The following is a 3,773-nucleotide window of genomic DNA, read 5'->3' as shown; positions in this document are numbered from 1 at the left end:
TTGACACATACAATGTATTTTTGGCTATTGCTTCAAATATACCTGTGCGATTTAAGACTGGTGTTGGTCCAGGGTCACCTTGTCTATCAATATTGCTTCCTGCAGTGAAAAGTCTCAGCTGAATCAGGAGAGAAATATGCACAGATCAACAACAGACAAAATAGCCCAATAGCCCAAAGTAGTTCGAAATAAAAATGTCAGTGGATTTTGATGTGAGAGGAGGACAGGAGGATAGACTTTCTCACTGGAGGAAGTGTTATTATGGATTATGGACTCATATTTTAACCAGAAGCAATGATTTAAAGTCAAAACATCTTAATAATAAATTTGTTTATTATAAGCAACTTTTCCTTTCACAAGATGTTAATTGATGGACTGGAGTCATGTGGGTTACTTGTGGATTATTGTGATGTCTTTATCAGCTGTTTGAAGTCTCTTTCTGACGGCACCCATTCACTTCAGAGGATCCATTGGAGAGAAAATTATATACATTTCTCCAAATCTGTTCTGATGAAGAAACATCTACATCTTGGATGGCCTGAATGTGAGTAAAATCTTGGCAAATTTCCATCTTTGGGTTAACTATTCCTTTAAATTGACATTGTAAGAAAGGATTTCAGTACTAGTATTTTCCAAATAGTCACTAAAACTATAAAAATCCAGTCTTACATGAAAACACGCCAAAAAGTAAAATAGAGATTGTGTTGAAAATAACAAAAATGTATTATTATTTTATTCAAGGCAGCCACTCATAGTTCAAAGAATTTTATAGGCATAATTTATTTTTCGGTCACATTTTAGTTTAGGGGCCCATTCTCACTATTAACTAACTATCAACTACAAATTTTGCCTCAATAAACTTCTAGTTTGCTGCTTATTATTAGTTAGTAAGGCAGTTGTTAAATTTAGGTATGGAGTAGGATTAAGGGATGTAAAACATGGTCATGCAGAATAAGGCATTAATATGTGCTTTATAAGTACTAATAAACAGCAAATAGTTAATAGTGAGAATTACCTAAAGTGTTACCTATTTTTCTTGTACAATATACAGGTTTGTTGTTGTTGTTGTTGTTATTTGTAAGATCATAAGCAACTTTTGAGCATTTTTTTCAAATAAATTATTAAAGTGGTTAAGGCATCATTTTGTTACAAAACACCTTTGAAGGTGTCTAGCAACAAATGGTGCTGGTAAACGAAGGGTCACATCGCTGTGCCATTAACATTCACACAAACACACACTGAAAATTAGTTCAAATTGAGCCTTGATCAAGACAGATGAAGGTAAACACCAATTCTATTTCTTCCTCTGTGTCTGCTTCCTTCTGGGACTTGACCTGATATTGTACAGCCTATAATTTGGTTGAATAGAGCTGTGAAAAACAGCAGCCCTGAATATTGTGTGCAACAGTTGCTGGCTGATTAAGGTTGCCAGAGGTGTTATATCAGAGGACATCACAACAGTGAGGGACTCTAATTCTCCGCCTGATTAGCTTCCAGTGCTCGCACAGAGAAGATATATACAGAGATAAAGGAGGATAAGGCGCAGAGCATAACACCATCACAGGAAATAACACAGCGCTCATTTTTCAACATATTAGCATGAACAAAACATGGGGCGCTACACCTTTGCGTATGTTTTGTAAGTGCTTTTAACCTAATTTCATTCCTCGCATTTGCGTTAATCTTTCCTTTAGAGGATTGCCGAAGATCTTATTGTTTTCTTTGTGTAGTCTGATTGTCCCTTGCTGTCAAAACACATTCTCTACATAATAAATGACATTGCTTGCGGCTGCATTCTGAACAGACAGAAGAATAGGAAGCCTGAGTATGTGCGATACAAAAGCACAAAAGCAAACGCATAAATATGGTAAACTGGGTGTTCTCTAGGCATACATTAATGTGAAGTTGGTTTTATTGCTTTCTAGAGGAGATAGTTGATATATTGCTATCATATCAAGTCACACACCTGAAAGGCTAAGGAAATTCAAAGGGAAAAAAAGCAAGAGAAATGATGCAACACAGGTTGCTGGTGTAAGAAAAAAATAAGTAAGATCAGGTGTGTTTCTACTGACATAGTTACTTTGCCAATATATTTAATTTTTCTTCACTTGTCAGGATTGCACAGTTGCCCTTGCAAGCAAATTCCCATTTCCCTGGCAATAGCCCTTTTTGGAGAATACTTGTTTTCCCAGAGGAAATGTACATTTCTTTTGACAGACGCACAGACGCACTTGATTTTAATCCTGCCAGATTTTTTTTTTCTCTCACACAGCCTCAGTAAAAATTACCTTCTGTTTTTAGGCTGTTCTCTGAGAAATGTAATCTTGTCTAGATGGCGATGTCTGTGAGTGTGGTATATTATTTATTTATTTTTTTTCCAAAATGCTTCTTGTATATTTCAACCTTCATTAAATTCCATAAAGTAACAATGCCGTCTTGCGCTTCCTGGTGAACATTGAGTTTTTGCCAACTTTTCTCAAGCAGCACTGGCATGCTATCCAAGATAAGAGACGATTAAAGGAACAAGGAGAGTCAGATACACATCTCTTAACAGTGGTTGTGACGCAGCAGCATCAGCCATGATCCTCATCTCCATTTATTCCTTCTCTCAGATTTTGTACATGCTGCTATAATTATACATGCAAGTCTTGTCTCTGCCTGTTTGAAAACAAGCAAACAAACAAAGTTTTACTTCTAGTCTTACTTCTAAAGTTCTCCTTACAATCTTTACAATTGGATCTCACTATGCTAATCAACGACAAATAACATTTATTGCAAAACTTTGATTAGCTTACCTGAAGATCTGGGGCCGTATGTATAAAGCCGCTCAAAGTAAAAGTTTAGTCTTAAGTGTGTCAGAATTCTAAGAATGACGTAATTTTACTATTATTCCTAGACTTAAGAATAAGAGTGATTCATAAAGGTTCCTAAGTGTTAAAAGAGGTCTCAGCTCCTAAATTATTTAAGAGAGCTGGAGAGGTCTCCTAACCTAGTTAGGAGTAATAAGATGGCAGCAAAGAGGAGACGACAAACACTTTCCAGCGAAAATATATTGGACTTATATGATAATATGGAGTTGATAAAACGATACAAACTTAATTGTAAAGATCAAAAAGTTTTTTTTTGTAACTGATAAAGTAAAAAATGTAATAACCTCTTCCACTCAACAAGTCAATGCTCTAACAGCAGAAATTTTTTTTGGCTGGAAAATTGGAAAAATGCAGCAATGCACCGGTGATGACACAGTAAGCAGGTTCTTACATATTGTGGCACTAACCCCACCAAACACAACAGTGGCCAAAAGTGATGTTTTGATTTTTTTTTTATGACCCCACATTTCACTTAAACCATTAAAATACAAAAAAACACTGACCAGTGTTGCCAACTGCTTTCAATTGAAAGTAGCTAAAACTGGTCACTTAATGTTGCTAGATGACCTCATAAAGGTGAGTTCACTGATCTATATTTATATTTATATAGTTCAGTGAACTCGCCTTTATGACGTCATGGGAGAGTCTCGGAATGTAGATAACGTTTGTCCAAGAAATTTGAAGGGCTGTCTGGCCCTTCCCCTACCCCTACCCCTCCAACCAAAAGAGAACTGAGACACCCCTCAAAGGGGAAGGGCTAAAGGGTAGAATTGGGATTGGCCTAAATCTTAAGTGTCAGTTTTAGAGTTAATTCACGACACTTTGCTGTGCCACAAACGGGATTTTGGATGACGAAATACGCATGGACCAATCACTGAATAGATTTCCTTATTTAAGAATATT

This window comes from Sinocyclocheilus rhinocerous, unplaced genomic scaffold (genome assembly GCF_001515625.1).
Source record: "Sinocyclocheilus rhinocerous isolate Xijiao unplaced genomic scaffold, SAMN03320098_v1.1 scaffold666, whole genome shotgun sequence".
In the NCBI taxonomy this organism is placed as follows: domain Eukaryota; kingdom Metazoa; phylum Chordata; class Actinopteri; order Cypriniformes; family Cyprinidae; genus Sinocyclocheilus; species Sinocyclocheilus rhinocerous.
This window is presented reverse-complemented; position numbering follows the sequence as displayed.